Below are 17,591 nucleotides of genomic sequence, written 5' to 3'. Positions count from 1 at the left end.
GTATTTTCTATTTTTATTAGACATCCCTTATGAAACGGCACTAAACGCCCCTACTTTTGAGCTGATCTTAAAGACAAAAGCTAGCCATTGGACTAAAATGTATAATATTGAAGAATTATCAACCAAGAAGAGGTACAAAGAGTTTTCCACACAAAGTTTTCAAGCGAACATCCCACGCTTATATTCAACCGAAATTTTGTTCGCTAGAACTCAAGCATGGCATTTTACAATTACGTCTGGGAATACTCCACACAGCTAAATTCACCGAGTCATGGAAAAGCATCCCTCTAGCTGATCAGCTGTGTCATTTATGTGGTGAAACTGTAGAATCAAGTCGTCATCTTTTGACATCATGCCATAGTTTACAATCCTATTGCATGAGGGGTTATAGCAACTTTGTTATCCATCTTGACCAAATCACATGCAATCAATTTTGGAGCACGCTTCATGGAGCAGTGTCTATTGTTATAACTCTGCGGCACAAAATCTATTTGGAATCAAATCTTAAACTTGACCTAGACTAAATTGTGCAATATCAAGCTTAACTAATTTGTTTACTTTTAGAAGTATAATGTGTGGATTTTAAGAAATGATTTTTACCACATTTTGAAAGATGAAGTTGCTTATGTGAAATGTTATAGACTGTAATTTAATGGATGAAAATTAAGGAAAGCATTTGTTTTTTAATTGTCTGTAATTTTAATGTGTCTAAAGCTTGCTAAATGCACAATAAAAAAATATAGAACTATAAGGACTGGGATGGAATACTTCCAGTGGCAGCAAGGTGGTTGATGGCCAGTGCAATAGGAACTGGATGGATTATTTACGACACAGATGTTACAATAGCTACACAGAAGGTAAGATCATCATTTAGGCTCTGATGCACCCCATATGCAAAGAACATGCATGGCTGGTAAGACACATTTCTACACCGATTCTGCAGTGGTAATGCAGTATGGGGAAGGACTGCTGTGTGACTCTGGAAGTCGTACCCAGCCGAGGAAAAGGAGTCGAGGAGCCGGCAAGGGTTTTGGAACCCCCCCGCCCCCCTCAACCCTGGATTGGATCAGAGGAATCAGACAGTGGCTGAGGAGGAGAGGAAGGGGCCACTACAATATCCTCATGATCTAGAAGACTTAAGCTGAGGATTTGAGTGGCGTGAGATGCATTTGGGAATGAAGCACCAAGTAGCTTGTAAAGCAGATTGGGCACCTTACCATGCCAAAGGCCGCTTGTGGTTTAAAAAAATATTTGCTTGGGTTAATGTACAGTACTATTTTTTGCCACATTACAAACTGGGGCGCAAAGCTATGGAGACAACAAGTGGTGTGGTGCTAGAGGTGAGGGACAGCAGGTGAGGGTAGGATGTACAGGGTTTCCAGCTGGCCAGTGGAGTGGCTTGATGAGCGAGTAGAGCAGCCTAGAGCTATGAGCAGATTTGGTGAGTCCATCTGGCATGGCTCTACTTTCTAAAAGCGGACTTTGGTTTGCTGACCAAGGGCACCAATTATTGTATATGCTCATTTAGGGTCTGAGACAGTCAATGTTGTTGTTAAGATGGCACCAATCACATGGTGAGAGCTGTTGGCTCCGGCTACCTTGACTGCACGTGTGCGGGGGGAGGCAGTCATGTTAAGGTGTGGAATGAAAGATGCCAGGCATTTATATGTGCTGTCACTAAGGCTGATGGGTGGGGATGTGGCAGGCAGTCTTGTATGGGATTGGCTAGCAAAGATCCAATGGAATATTGCTAGTGTGCTGAGGTGAGGAGCGCAGCTCGAAAGCGGTGCAACAAGATCCTTTCTGGAGTGAACCAGGAATAGCTGAGGGAAGGAGGCCCAGGTTGCTGGAGGCCTAGCTAACACTGAAGGGCAGATTGGCTGAGAGATAAGGGATGCATAGAAGTGTGGTGTGAAGTGAGGTTATTTGGCATGGGATGGTGATGTTGAGCCAGTCCAGTGTCACACCAGAGCAGGGACAGCATTTATGGAGCGGCAAGTTGTGGGGTTTGGAGTTAAGGCGATAATGGGGTCATCACTGTGACAAAGGTTTCTGGATAAACCTATGGTAGGTTTGTTTATGAGACACAGTATGGGGGAGCAGGAGAGACTAGTGGCACCTGGTAGTTGGGGTTCCGGGTTAGTGTGCATAAATTGGGTCAAGCTAGCAGGATAGTGTTGAATTCAAAATATCGTCCTGAAAGTATGATACATTGCCAATGTTGCGCAAACCAGTCCATCGTCCGCTGTAACGCTGACTCAGCCGAAGACAGGCCAAACGGCATGCGAGTAAACTGGTAGATTCAGAACGGGGTTATAAACACTGTCAAAGGCCTCGATTCTTTCTGAAAACTGATCTGATGATAGGCGTCTTTCATATCGAGTTTTGAGAACACTTTGGCCTCCTTCATTAACAGAATCAGTTCATTTATGCTGGGGAGTGGGTATCACTACTTCTAGATTTAAGCTACGCAAATAGATGCAGACCCGTAGATCTTCGGAGTGCTGCATTTTCATTAGGACTACTGGGCTGAGCCATTGGGATGACTCGACAGTCTCAATGGTCCCATCCTTCAGTATTTTCTCCAATTGTGCTTGTAATGCTCCCCTTGCCATCGACAGCACCAGTCTCACCTTGTATTTCACCAGGACATCATCTTGATTTAGCCTCATTTTGTGCATGTAGTTCTGGATCTTCCCCAGATTGTCAGAGAATAAGTCTGGAAATTCTTCTCTGGACACCGATGCTCCTCCTGCAGTCATAGATAATACTTGGTCTTCCATGCTGGTATCCAGTATGATCTTCAACTTGGCCTGGTTGTCCCAACACAGCGCGGCTGGGCCGTTCTCTGAGAAGTATAGCTTGGTTTTCATCACTCTTCTGTTGAATTTGACGGTACCCAGGATGTATCCCAGGAGATTCACAGTAGCACCTCCGAAGACTTTGAGCTTGTGCTTTGTCGTACGCACCTCCAACTTTTTTTTTGATGACCGTGTCTTTGTAGATGTCAACAGGTAGTATAGTACGGTCTGAACCAGAGTAGGCCATCACTCGTGCCTTATGCCCGTCAACCTTGATGACACAGTTTGTTTTTTCTCTGCAAGTCCAAGTCGTGCCACAGTTAACCATGATGACGGTGGGGCATCCCTCCTCTTCCGATGATGCCTCTCCCCTGGTCTCGTCACTCTGCAAAGATGCCGCCATTTTCTTTCCCCGCCACCTGCAATATGTCTGAATGGCCTGCAGTTCGAAAACACTCTTTGTTTCTCGCTGGACATTTTCTGTCATTTAGCCAGGTGATGGGTGATGGTGCACCTGTGGCACTTAAGTGGTTCTCGTTTGTCCACCTTTTCATTTTTGGATTTGGGCTTCCACTTTTCTCGCCTCCCCCTGATTTGTACTGCATGTACTCCTGCCCTGGAAGGCTTCCCGCCAACTCTTTGCACCAGCATGAAGTCTCCTATATCGCCCTGGCTATTCGGATCGCCTTATCTAGTTGTAGCTCCTTCTCCAGTATGAAGATGTCTTGGACTTTCCGGCTGTTGGTGTCTACCATCAACATGTCACATATTCTTTTATCAGTGGCTTCTTCGAAGGCACATAGAGATGCCATTTCCCTCATTTTTATGACGTTGTCATACACTGGTGCGGCTGGTTCATATTTTCTGCCGTAAAATCCGATTCTGTGCAATATCATTTTCTGCTTGGATGAAAATCTCTCTACTATCCTCCTTGCCACTTCTTTATATACATCATCATCATCCTCATCCAATTCCACCAACTCAGGCTTCAATCCTGCAAAGATTCGTAGGCCTTCTACCCCGAGGACATTCAGCAGCATGGCCCTCTTCGTCATTGCAACAATCCTGCACTGCCCACAGCCTCCAAGAATGTCACAAATAACGTTTCCCACTGAGGCCATGGTATGGTGGGCCTACCTGGGGACTGCAGGAAAGCCAATTGTGGTGTGGCCCCTTGCATCATTTTAGCAGTGCGTTGGGCGTTCCTTGTCCTCATCGCCCATTATGTTGTGGCACCCAATGAACACACAGAGCCTTGTGTGGATTGCTTCTGCTTTATTCCCTTCAATGGGTACTGGTATAGCATAGTGGCATCACTGCGCAGGCATCCATAATTATGTAAATGGGGGTGGGGGATAGCCAGTTCTAAATGAGGGACAGTCTTGATTGTAAATCTTAGGAGGACCGTCGGGGCTGCGGTCTGATCCACACAGTCCCCGCACTCAGAATGGTGCTATCAGCGAGATCGTCACACATCGCGCTAAAGGTCTCGCGAGACCTTAGGCACCCAAGGTCGCTTGCCGCTTAATCTCTACATATAGTTCACAACGCCTGTGGACTGCCTTTTTCCCAAGTCATATCAGCATGAGTGCACTTAGGCGCCCACTTCAACTGCCCTCTGCTCTGCCCTGCCACTTTTAGCACTTTGAAGAAGCATTTGAGCAGTGTGAAGTGCTACCTCAGCACACTAAGATTAAAGCTGCCTGCCTTTTTATGCGGGGGTGGGAGGGTTTCGGATTATTTGCCTTGTTTATTTTTTTGCTGTGCATTTGCAAGGAGAAGAATGGACCTCTGAAGTGTGAATGTTAAAAAACTCAACAACTGTTTAATCTGACTACTGAATTATTAAGATTATAGACAGGACGACATTGTACAATTAATTGAACACTTGTTACGATGGCTTTCACTGCTCGTCTGCAAGAATATATTGAGAAAATATTCTAAAAAAATATAAACTTTAAAAAAAAAAATCTGCCTTCTTCAGATGCCAAGATGATTAAAAGTGCACAGATAATGTGTTTGTAAACGCGGCCGAAGTGTTTCTAGATTTCACAAATATAAAACTTCACTCAGGAGGAAACCTAGTTCAACAGGGCGTGCAGTATATTTAGTGCTGTGGAGGTGGCTGGAAGGTAAGAAGCTATTTAGCTGCGCACCCTCAACCAACAGCGTGCCTTGGCCACATGTTTTCATACCGGTCTGGCTCTTTAGCTGATTTTTTTATTTTTATTTTTAGACGTCAGCCAAATTCGCCGTCTCCCAAGAGAGCATAATAACTTCCTCTTAAGAAAAACATCGCTCCGAGACTTTCTTAGCTAGGCTTTTGAACAGGTTTAAAAACTTGACATCACACCATATTCATTGAAAGGACAGTATGTGTTTTGAAATGCAAGAGTGGCATTTACAGTGTGCCGATGTGAGCCGCGTTTGTGCGGGCTGTGAGCTAATGTGGCCTAATTTTCCACCGTCCCCCCCACCCCCCTGGAGCACCTGAATCATGAACCAGTCAAGGCAGCCTTTGTTTATTTGGGGGGATTTAGCAGCACATTTGAAAGCGCAGGAAGGGCGAGTAGTTCGCGCGGATTTCTCGACTATTTTTACAGGTGTAGGGTGTTTTCATTGAAATGCCACAAGTTAGAAAGGGAACTTTTCAGCAACCATGATGCCATTATTTGGAATCTGATGTGAATTTTAAATGCAAACAGTCTCTGTCAAGTATATGGAAAAAAGTATGGTGATCTGTTAATTAGTCAACAACACATGATAATGCGAAGAAAATGAAATCAATTTGCATTGTTGCTCCATTTGTACACTGGCACTGAACCATGTTTAATGAGCAAATTAATGAATAGATAACTTAAAAGATGTAGTGACACTGCCGCCGGTCAAACTGTACAGGAGGAGACCAGAAGTGACCCTACATAGTTTACGCAAATATATAGGGCCTCATTACGAGTTTGCAGTAAGGAAGGTGATCATTCTGCCGGACGCAATTACCGGTACCGCAGTGGTGTCTTGCAGATTTACAGTTGCATTACAAGCTGTAGGGAGCGTGCACACATCATTGGCAGTAACGGTAATTCTGTCAGGCAGAATAACGGCTGTAAATTAGGTTCGGATAGAAATTCCACCTGGCAACTGCAGAATTACTGTTACCGCTAATTAACTCGAGGCTAATTCCGTCAGTGGAATTAGCACTGGAGGAAATAGTGTTAATGCAGGAAAGGGAAGTCTGACGGCAACCATCTTTAAAAATCCAAACCGCCCTGAATCTCCCATTTCCTGTTGCCAAATGAAGACAAAAGTCCAGGGAACATGACACAGGAGAAGGGAAAATGCAAGGTGCCAGACATGAGACTGAGCAAGGTCAAGTTCAACAAGGGTGAGCTACGGGTGCTTGCCGATGAGGTAGTGTCCCATGCCGAGGAGCTCTACGGCACCAGGCAGCGTAGGACCGCAGGACAGAGGAAGGCTGCCATCTGGGCCAGCATCAGGGACAAGGTTGAGGCAGTGGGTAGGGTCCCACGCAACTGTGAGGACTGCTGCAAACGTTGGAATTAACTGAAGGCCCGGGTCTGCAGCCTCATTGCCAAACACAGGTGTGAGAGTTCTGCCACGGTAGGTGGCACAGTCAAGCTCCTTGTCCTGACCCCATGGGAGAAGAAGACCAGCTACATCATCTACATGGAAGGGTTTTGAGGGTGTTGGGAGTGCCAAAGTTCGAGTAAGCAGCCAAGGTGATGCTGGTGAGCAGGAATGTCCCTCTCCTATGAGAATGTACTGGTCAAAAGCTCATTCCATGCATTTTAACCCCTTTTTGCGTAAATGGGCCCAATGGACAGGGGAATGACCAACCACAAAGCAGTGGGTACAAAGGCACTGCTACCACATGCTGGGCAAGGTAAGGTGGGATATTGTGCCAATACATGTGCATGTGAGGCCATGCAACCATGATAAGCACTTATGCGCGTTTTGAACGTCCAAGTGGCAAAGTCTATCCCCTCCGCCACCACATGTGCAAGCCATATTGCCAGTCCAACAGCCAGTGTTGATATGCATGTGACATGTACATCCACAGCAGATTACTGCCACCGTGCATAAACCGTTCACATAGACCTGCAACCGTCCCTGCCCATCAGACAAAATGTGTGTAGGATGGCCATTCATCATGTTGCATGAGTGTATTGCTAGTCCACAAACAAGTATGCATGATACTCAACAGCATGTCATTGTCCACCCAAAAGGTTTGCAGTCGACACTGGCTGATGAGGCAGGACCCAGTACTTCCCAGGGCACCTCCACCAGTGACAGAACTTCAACCACCAACCCTACACAGGCCTGCCATGGCAAAAGCAGTTGGAAGAGCTGGAGCGATGCACCAGGGCCAGACCACAGCAGCGCCAAGGAAGCTGTGTAAAGTAGTGAGACAGGCACCATCCCCAAAAGTGTCCCCAGTAACACCTCCACCAGTGCCATATTCACTGCTGTTGGAGTAACATTTCCACCAGCAGTGAATATGGCACTGCACCTAATGGAGAAATACCACATGAAGCTGCAGCTGCAGCACCTCCAGCAGCTACAACCACCACTTCACACCCAGCCCCTTGGGTGATCCCTGAGGAGCAAAAACCTGTCAGTGTCACACATGGCACAACACCTGCACCCACCCATCTGCCCCTTGACTCCCCCTCATCATCTGAGACAGACAGCCATTCATATCGACAGGGTGAGCTGGATACACAGAGTGATGGCAGTCGTACACCTGATGGAGGTGACACTGGCTTCAGGTCCTCCTGAATCAGCCCTGGCCCCCACCATAGTCCACAGGATGTGCCACAGGATTCTGTAGATGCCATCTGAAGGAGGCTGGATACAAGGAGCACCGCAAGATGAACATAGCTGTGGCCCATAGCCTGATGGAGCACACTGAGGGCATTTCAGTGTTTGCCGAATCTATCCATGCCAGCATGCACTTCACCATCCAACACATCCGGGCACAGGAGTCCGAGACTTCCACCTATGTCACCCCCATGGAGGGGTCTTCAGATGGAAGCCCATGTCGGCGCTCCTTGAGCAATGTAGCCTGTACACTGCCCGAGCAGTGTCATGATATATTAGGTGGTCACTCAACTCAGGCAGTTCCTTTCCCCACCCCAAGCAAGGTGGCGCGCACCCAAAGCGCTTATACAGATTCAACTTTAGTGAGGCCTTCAACCCGTCTCGCACCACCCCAACAAATACCCTCTGTACCACTAATGAGCTAGGAACCAGGCCGGTGTATATTAAGAATATATACTTATTTAAGTTTTGACAAAGAAGACTAGCAATCAAACCATCAACCACCAATGCTGTGGCACTACACAATATCACAAATTCAAATTTATTATAGCAATTGACTAACACAGGTTTAAAGGACTTTCAGTTGCGATATGACAGAGGTAAAAAATGTGAAGTTGGCAGTCACAATTTACATCAGATTTCTTGCAAATTAACCAATAGGAAACATACAAAACACACAGTGATTGCTTAGTTTGGCACAATACTCCATTCTCCCAGCAACCCCCACCCTATAAGCATCAATTAGATATGACCCCTTTGATCTGAAGGCAAGGTACAGATAGTGTGAATACAGTAGAAAAATTGTTTTGGGTTTTGTATCCGAAAAGCAAAGTCAAGAAAGGAACTCAATGGGAAAATCAATTTGGTCTTTTTATTTACATGAAATGTAGGGCTTTGGGAAAATCGTTTTGGGATTCAAGTAAATAAAAGGGAATGTTCACTTTCCACCCTCTACATTCACTTGAATAGCAGTGATTTAGGGTTATTTATTTTGGGATTATGCACACCCTCCTTCGGTACAGAAGACAGGGGTTTCAGAAAGGTAGAGTCACCCAAGTACTTTATTGTCTATACAGGTTCTAACACACTGGGCATGAACCTTCTCTAACAACACTCATGCTTTGATTTTCTATATGGGAATTAATTGATATAATTTCAATTCAATGCGCTTAGGATCTACACAGCTTCCCATCTTGCCACAATTTAATTAAAAGGATTAAGGAAGGCAGTTCCCGAAACAATTCAATTTAAATGTATAGGGTGATTTTATATAGTGGAATAAAATTTAATAAAAAGTGCCAAGGGTCTCCCCAGTACCACCCCCCTACCAACTATGCAAGATGGGGATTAAGGCAGGCAGATTCGCTCCCACACTTTTGATAGCTTTGGAATATAACTACTTACATGGGAGGCCTTGGTTATAGGGCAACCAGGGAAAGAGCAGGGCTCCCCTGGGGACAGCACAGATCTGGTCAAAGGCTTCGGTCCAGGGTAGTCCCCAGCACCCAGACTTCCTTTGGCTCCTGAAATAGCAGACCCAGCTAGCATCTAGATTTCCCAGTCTCTGTCTCCCATGCAATGTTTAAAGCCCAGCAATAAAGTCTGAAAGTCAAGGGAAAAATCAAAAATCCAAAGAAAGGTCCCAAGAATCGAAAAGTCAAAGAAAGATCAGCAAGTCAGCCCCTCTCAGATAGAAAACTGATCTCTTATAGAGTGGATGTAACTTCAATATTATCATATTTCCCACGCTACGGATTGGCCAGCTCTCTCCCTCTCCCTCCCCCCATACGACCACTGTACAGATAATTGCCGGCACAGATATATTTTTGAGTTCTATATTTTATGGCGAGTCGGAAAATACGAATTGTATTTCGGCATGCCCTTCCTCGGCAAAGCTACCATTTTTTTCGCGATGTGCTCCTAAGCGGAAATAGTAACATATCTGCCGCTTCCTGATTCAAACCTTACTTGCATAACCTACCATCACAATAACCTTCTATTCCCTTGGAATTACGAGAAGGCCAGAATCATATTTCTCATAACTCCAGTTGTATACATCACACAATATTTGTTTTTACATGGTCCCGACAGGCTTCTTATCCCTTTTAACATGAGTCCAGGATGTGCTCCCTGGGACATACGATGCACTTTATATTCAAGAAAATGTATTCAATGTTAGTCAATGGCAATGCAGCACACTCCCTCAGTTCCACATAGCACCCACCAATTCGTAGGTTGCATTTCTCTTCTACGACCTGATCAGGACATCTGGCTGGCCCATGTGATCATGTCCTCCCCTCCTGGGCTTCAAAGGTTGTTGTTCGAAGTTAATGAGGAGACCTGACCTTAAAGGTCATTTCTGCTAGCTGTGTTATCTGCAAATCCCATAATTGTGATCTACTTCTCTGTATATCTCAGCATTTAAACCAAAAACCAGAACTTCTTCCCCTAGAGGTTCTCAGCCAAAGGTCTTGAGGTCACATTTTCAAAGGCACAGACCTTTCAGTTTAGTGGGGAAAACACCAGCTGCATCCATACTTCAGAAAATACAGCATTAAATCGACAAGATGTGCTTACATGTAACATGTGAGCATTATATCTAATCCTACTGTTCAGAAATAAAATCTTTCTTTTCTACTATATTAGAACAGAGTTATATTATTAATCTCATGCACACAGATAGACCACAGTTATAGGAAACCAGTGTTCACTTTTTACAAAAACTAAATAGGCCTTTTTCTTTACAGGCTGTCATTTTATATGATGAAATTAAGTCTCCTATTCCTGATCAATGCAATCTGTCACTTGATTTATTTCTTAAATGTCAGGCATCATTCCTCCTTTTTATCTTTCAAATGCGCAGTGTTTCAAATGTATCTTTTCTTTCCACGTGCACTGCTGCAGTTTTACATCATTTCTTTCCATTTCACTAGGCCTTATGTCGAAATCACTGTTTTGTACTGGCTTTTATATTTCAAATTGATCTCCACATTAGCCAGCTTCACGATCACAATAGGGGCCTATCATGGCCTCTCCATCTCTGTTGCTCTGGGGCTGTCTTTTCACCCCACAGCAGGCTGACAAAGGCAAGAGCCCATGAAAATGACTTCAATATTCTTGACACTATTTCACTGGGCACAAGGGAGGTGGGTGGGCATGGGTGTTGGGGATGGATGTTTTACACAGTTCACAGTAAAATACAAGTACACCTCAACAAATACAAGGACAATACTTTTTTGTGTGAAGAGAATATAGTCAAAACATGGCTATATATAAAAGTGAGAAGCAAGTGAAAGTAATGTAGCTAGAAATAAATTTCTCTTCGTTTTTGCCACACTAGATGACCGCCCCTGCCTTCCTCCCACTCACTGTGTGGGAGCACTGCACCTGCAGACAGTGAGTCATCTGGTTGAGGCGTATCCTCATCAGGAGGCAGGGGGACATTTTGCCTAAGGCAGATATTGTGCAGCATGGCACATGGCACAGGCAACAAATATTTGTCCAACCTTGTCAGTTAGGGCCCCTCTGGTCCGATGTTAACACCAGAAACAACCCTTCAGCAGGCCAAATGTGCACTGTATGCGCAGCCTGGTCCTGATGCGTGCTTCATTGAAGGCAACCACCTGTGGCGTATGTGGATTGCACACAGGTATCATTAGCTGTGGTATCTAGATGTCACCCGCAAAAGGAAAGGTCACAGGCATCATTCGCAGTGCATTGAGGATGTATGGCCTATTTCAAGACATGTTGATTGAAACTCTCTTGATGCAGTTATGGCACATTGGTATGGTATGGTATTTATTGAGCTCGGACCTAGCTTCGAGAAGTAACAGAGCACTGTACTGAGCTATACAACAGTGCAGATGCACAAAAGAGTGCTTGTCAGAGGTAACAACAGAACAGATATACAGCGAGGGCAGGATATAGAGGAGCACAGAGGAGGGGTACAGCTGTACAGGGTCATGGGGAGGAGAGGAGCTGATGGCATCTAGTCAGTCAGGTGGTGCAGGGGGCAACATGATGGGCTAGGTGTTGAGGAGGGTAGACTCCTTGAAGAGGTGGGTCTTGAGTTCTTTTCTGAATTGTAGGAGCAGGAGGGCGAGTCTGACACTGATGAGGAGGAGGTTCCAAAGTCTTGGGACGTAGGCACAGAAGGCTTGTTTTATGGTCGTCTCCTTTTTGCAGCAGCGGATTTTAAGTCTGCACGTGACCTGGGTTCTGGTGATGCACTGTCAGCCGGAGATGCTGAGTTTCTCTGCCCTCTAGCTGGGTAACTTGAGGCCGACTGCCTTATGGATGATACAGCAAGACTTGAAGGTGATTTATACATGCAGTGGGAGCCAGTGAAGGTAGATTAGGACCAGGGTGATGTGGTTGCATCTGTGTAGACCCTTGATGAGGCATGCGGTCACATGTAGGACAATTCTCAGGGGCACAAGGGAGGGTGACAGGAGGCCTTTGAGGAGGACATTCCCCCCATCCAGGTGGGATAGGACCAGTGCTTGAACAGTGGATATGAAGCTGTCCAGAGAGAGGAAGGGCTTGACTTTCTGCAGGAGGGAGAGCTGATATCAAGCTGTCTGGGTTTTCTTAGCTATGTGTGTCTTGAAGAAGAGGCGTTTGTCGATGTGGAACCTGAGGGAATTGACACAGGAGGTGAGCTCGGGTGTGAAGCCCTTAGGGCTCATGGTTGATAGCCAGGTCTGTATGTCTGGGTGTTCGGTGTGGTTGGTGAGGAGTAGGAATTCAGTATTGGTGGGGGGGGGGGTTGAGCTTCAAGTATGCACTGGACACTCAAGACTGGATCAGCGAGAGACAGGTTTTGAGCCTGTGAATGTCCTTGATGGTGTCATTCTTGAGACACATTGTTTTCCAAAATTGTTTTCCATCCCAGAATTTGAATTAAGTGTTATATGGGGGTACAAATGCATTGTCACTTTGATATACACTATGCACACAGTTCACAACTACCAGTCGTCACATTCATGGCCTGTGATCGGATTTGCATTGTGCAAGTTGTCTGTGTTGGAGCTGTATGTTGCTATCATGCATGTGCCTCGATAGGTGATCTGTTGCTCTTGTGCATGTTTTCGGTTTCTGCAATCCTTACATTATGGCTTCACAAACATGGTTTGCTGATTACATGCCATCACTGTCTGCCAGTGTTGCATCGTCATTGTTAATGTTAAAGGATATAGTACTGCGCACTATCACCACCGGAGTGGTCACCTGGCACTCTGGCGGCTCTGAAAAAGGGAGGGGGTGAGTTAGTGGGAGTAAGCTGGAAAAGTGCAAGAGAGCAGTGATGTGCTGTTGGCGGCCTCAACCAGGAATTTTGTTGGCTGGGCTTGGGGGGTTTTCTGGTCGGTAGCCGTTGTGTGCTGTTGTGCGAGTCTATGTGTTTTGTTTTGTTTTGTTGTTGCAGTGTAGTGAATTTTGTGCGGATTGTTGCGTTATAGGTTTGTGGTTGTGTTTGGTTAGCGTTTGAGAGGTATATGCAGAGGGGTGATATCGTTAGTGGATTGGTTAATTGGGCAAATTCTAACAATCACAATTCTATCCAAGTTTGGCACATGCTGACATTTTAAACCTATCTAAGTGCGACGCCGGCTAGTGTTTGCAGTTACGTCTAAAAGCGACGCTGGCTAATGTTCAAGATTACGTCTAGGTGTGGTACATGCTAACATTCACAATTCCATCCAGATACGGCGCAGGTTAATGTTCTCAATTCAAAGTGTTGGACATGCTAACATTTGCAGTCCTATCTAGATACAGCGCAGGCTAATGTTCTCCATTCTAAGTGTGGCACATGCTAGCATTTACATTCCTCTCTAGATACAACGCAGGCTAATGTTCTCAATTCTAAGTGTGGCACATGCTAGCATTTACTTTCCTATCTATATAGGGCGCAGGCTAATGTTCTCAATTCTAAGTGCGGCACATGCTAACATTTACAGTTTTTATCTAAGCGTGGCGCATACTAACATTCATAATCCCATATAGATACGAGGCAGGTTAAAGTTAAGAATTCCATCTAAGTGTGACGCATGCCAACATTCACATTTCTATCAGAGCTCTATTGAGTTTAGTACATGCTAACTTTCCTAATTCCATCTAAGTGAGTCAGATGCCAACGTTCACAAGCCTATCTAGATGCGACACGGGCAAGCGTCCACAATTCACTCCAGGTGTGAGACTTGTTAACATTGACTAGTATGTTAGAATACAGTGCAAGTCAACATTTCCAATACTGGCATGGATAAATTCAGGCTGGTGGTCACAAATCTTTCTAAGTATGCATGTTATGAGTTTATGGCAGTCTGTTATGGAAAGGTAAGGTACAGTGGCGGGGGCTTTCTGATGTAGAGTAATTGCTCTACACCCCACCCATGCCAGACTTGCAGTTTTTGTTGGTGTCTGTTAACTGCTGGCTTCACTGGCTTCCCCTGCGGACACCTGCAGAGACCTCTTGGAGCGGCCGATGTAGGAGCTGCCCTTTGCCTTAGGGCCCTTAGCCGCAGGGGCTTCCGGGCAGAGGGCAGTCACACTCACCTGGGCTCAGGATTACAAAAAGCAGCCAGGAGTTCGCTGCGGTGTGTACACCAAGCGTAATATTACAAATGCACCAATCAGGGTCATGCTTGGGGCTGGGAGGCGGGCGGAGGGAGGCAGAGGGAGGTGGCTGGCATGAGGAAACTATGGCGAGTAGGGCCGGTTCCTGGGCAGCGTAAGGCTTTTTGGTGGCAAATAGCAAGCCCCCGAGGTCCCAAGGGCAGTCTCACTCACCTGGGCTCAGGATTACAAAGAGCAGCCAGGAGTTCGCTTCGGTGTGTACACCAAGCGTAAAATTACAAATGCACCGATCAGGGTCACGCTTGGGGCTCGGAAGCGGGCGGAGGAAGGGAGAGGGAGGTGGTTGGCATGAGGAAGCTGCGGCGAGTAGGGCCTGTTCCTGGGCAGCACAAGGCTTTTTGGTGGCAAATAGCAGACCCTGGAGGGTCGCAAGGGCAGTCTCACTCACCTGGGCTCAGGAGAACAAAGATTGTGCAGTGATGAACTGTGGCACTGCCTGTGTAGGTATGTGTTCCCTATGTATTGTGGTTCCTGCAGTCCTATGCATGTGTATTACTATTCATTACTGACATACTACTGCATTTGCCTGTAGGGCGCAGTCCTGTGGGTTGGTGGATGTCATCAGTAGTGGTAATGTCACCTTTCACATATCATTTCACTTGTGCTGCAAAATTATTTAGTCTGATGTCACTTGTACTCACCCATTATCCATGTCCGTGGGACTCTATGGCTCTCCATGTATGCAGGCAGTGTGCTGTTCCACAGGACCAAGGCATTGTGTATGGAAACAGGAAAGCGGGCGCAGCAGTGGGTGATCACAAAGTCAGCATCGCAGGTGACCTGGACATCCATTGAGTGATACTGCTTCCTGCGGGCAACCAATGCCAAATGGATGCAGTCTAGAGCACCAAGTGCATTGGGCAGATGGGTTGCTGCATAAAAATGGTTGCCTTTATGGAATTAATCTGTGCCAGGTGGTGGGCAGGGAGATGTGCCAGGGTGCATGGCACAGGAGTGTTTCCAGCACCTGCCCAACCACAACTGGAAATGTGGACTGAGACATTCCATGCAGCATGCCCACAGTGCACTGGTTGGTGCCAGTTGCAAGATAATGAAGCACTGAGACAAGCTTCAGCAGCCGGAGTAAGGCAGTTCTAATGCTGACACTGCTCTGTATGTCAGCATGGATCAGAGAGAGTAGCTCTACAATGGTCTATCTGCCCTGCCAGTTGTACAAGGTTATCATCTGGACATCAGTTAATTCCCAGGGTAGCGGCCTTACACAGGGAGCCTTGAATGGCATCTTCTCCACCTCTTGGATCCATGTGCTCTGTGGTGCTGTTGCTACCTGTGTACCTCAATTTGGAGCAGGAGGAACTGCAAGTCCCAGTTTTGAACTGCTAGTGGCAGCATGGTGTTGGGTATGTTTGGGGCAGGTGCTGGCCTTATGTACTCTTCCAGAGTGGATGGGTGCACCTGTGACTTGCTTTTCATCACCTGTATGCATTTACCACCACCTTTTGGGTGGAGGTAGCAGCACTGTGTTTACGGCAGAATTATCGCCTATTTTCTGCAGTATTTCAACTTGTATTAGAGCAGAAACAACATTTTACTTCTTGGCGGTATTTCTTCCTTTCAGAATTAGCACCATAGCTTACTCCGCCATATGTTGGTGATAATTCTTCCATGTTAATTCCGTAAACACTCATTTTGCTGCCGGAATTAGCACCAACCCCTAATTCGGTGGTGTGGTAAAAGTAATTCTGTTACTGCCACTTTTACTGCATACCACCCAACACATAATGAGCCCCATATCTCTTCCTAAGGCAGAGGTGGCTGTTCCAGATTAAAGAACCTGTTAGGATGCAAGTGCAACGCCCCCACCAGAGGTTTGGGCTGTGTAAATTGTATTAGCAAGAGCTGGCCATTTAGTGTCAGTATTTTGCAGTTTGGTTTGGCAGGTTTGGACCTGTGCTATTTGTAGTTCGAGTTGACACATTTTAGAGAGCATCACAGAGCCTTAAACGCTGAAAGAAGGAGCAACAATGCAAAAACGATGTTAGAATTCATTTGTCCCTGCACATCCCTTCCAGGTGCGCTCCTTCCCCTCTGCAGCAGCCGCTGTGGCGTGTCTTGTCTGGTGCTGCTAGCGCATAAGGTGGAGTGTTTATGTCCTGACTTAACCTAAGCGGCTTGTTGTAGAAGGCTGATCTGCAAAAGCAGTTCTCTAACCAACGACCAGAGCGAAGAAAGAAGGCATTGCAATGAAAGAGTTAATTCTGCAGTTCAGCGATCTGTGCACGTTTCACTCCTGGGATCCGATTCCACTGGGGCAGATGTTTTTCCATTCATCGTACTGAGAATAGTGCGAGGATTCGGGGAATAGTGTACAACAGAACAGAACAGAAAACAATTCGAGGCACTATGACTGGAGAGAACTGCGCAGTTTTGGAAAATGTTGCAGTCAGAGGCGTTGCTAGGGGGGGGGGGCGCTAAGAGGGCTATAGCCCCTGGTCTTTTGGTTGTAGCCCTGGGTAGAATCTCAGGAGCTACAACCAAAAGGCTAGCTAGCCCCCAGTCCCAACAGTTCCGACATTAGCGTAGCCCCAGGTCTTTTCCAGACCTAGCAACTCGCCTGGTTGCAGTTGTTGATTCTTTAGACTGCCTGACTCTGCTGACGCACTGCACAGGACCAGTGCAGGAAGGTGGGTTTCTTTGGAACCTGCCCATGGTGGTGGAATTGTAATTAAAAGAAAAAGCCCAGCAGAAGTAAGGGGTGTACGGTTTGGCGCTGTTCGGTGTTACAACCCAGGACTAAGGACTTAATTGTGGAGGGCCGCCCGACAACGTTGTTTTGCAAGGCTGCTTCCGTTTTTACGTCACACTACGCACTCGCTGCATGATTTCCACCAGGTGCGGCGCTGATTGGGGGAGCTTGTTTCCGTCAGAAGCAAAAGGTAACTGGTTAAAAAGCCTCATCACATTGTTATTTGAGTTGCAGGACCATGCATTGCTCTGGTTTTGTTTAACTAAGCAATCAAGCGCGTAGCTTTTCTAAATGCTATATATCACATTGCACCACACTATACAGCATGGACTCCCCAGCTGTAAAACTGTAAAGCCTGGTTGGTAGTAGTGACGGGCTCCAGGTTGACTTGCTTAATGTTTATTTATTTATTTGGTTGCCTCAGAACAAGTGATCCCTCCCATTGGGGCATGCCCTAGGTACTTTGGGAATTGTTTTTGGAGTTTGGAATGGGAACTTGGAGGTTTTTATTTGGAGCCCAATAGCTTCCTCCTTGCTGGTTATAATCTGGTTGTAATCTGGCCAGTTTATGGTGAGTGCAAGGAAAATGAGCGCAGTCGAAAGCAGATTCA

Source organism: Ambystoma mexicanum, chromosome 2q, assembly GCF_040938575.1.
Source record: "Ambystoma mexicanum isolate Mex_15411 chromosome 2q, UKY_AmexF1_1, whole genome shotgun sequence".
NCBI classification, from domain to species: Eukaryota; Metazoa; Chordata; class Amphibia; order Caudata; family Ambystomatidae; genus Ambystoma; species Ambystoma mexicanum.
This window is presented reverse-complemented; position numbering follows the sequence as displayed.